The following is a 387-nucleotide window of genomic DNA, read 5'->3' on the forward strand; positions in this document are numbered from 1 at the left end:
TTTTTTTTTTTTTTTGAGACGGAGTCTTGCTCTGTCACCCAGGCTGGAGTGCAGTGGCGCGATCTCGGCTCACTGCAAGCTCCGCTTCCCAGGTTTACGCCATTCTTCTGCCTCAGCCTCCCGAGTAGCTGGGACTACAGGCGCCCACCACCTCGCCCGGCTAGTTTTTTGTATTTTTTAGTAGAAACGGGGTTTCACTGGGTTAGCCAGGATAGTCTTGATCCCCTGACCTCGTGAGCCACCCGTCTCGGTTTCCCAAAGTGCTGGAATTACAGGCTTGAGCCACCATGCCCGGCCACATTTCTTGTTTTTTAACAACTTTGTTGAGGCGTATTTTACGTATTTTATAATGCACTGTTTCAAGTGTACAATTCAATAATTTTTAGT

This window comes from Piliocolobus tephrosceles, chromosome 3 (genome assembly GCF_002776525.5).
Source record: "Piliocolobus tephrosceles isolate RC106 chromosome 3, ASM277652v3, whole genome shotgun sequence".
In the NCBI taxonomy this organism is placed as follows: Eukaryota; Metazoa; Chordata; class Mammalia; order Primates; family Cercopithecidae; genus Piliocolobus; species Piliocolobus tephrosceles.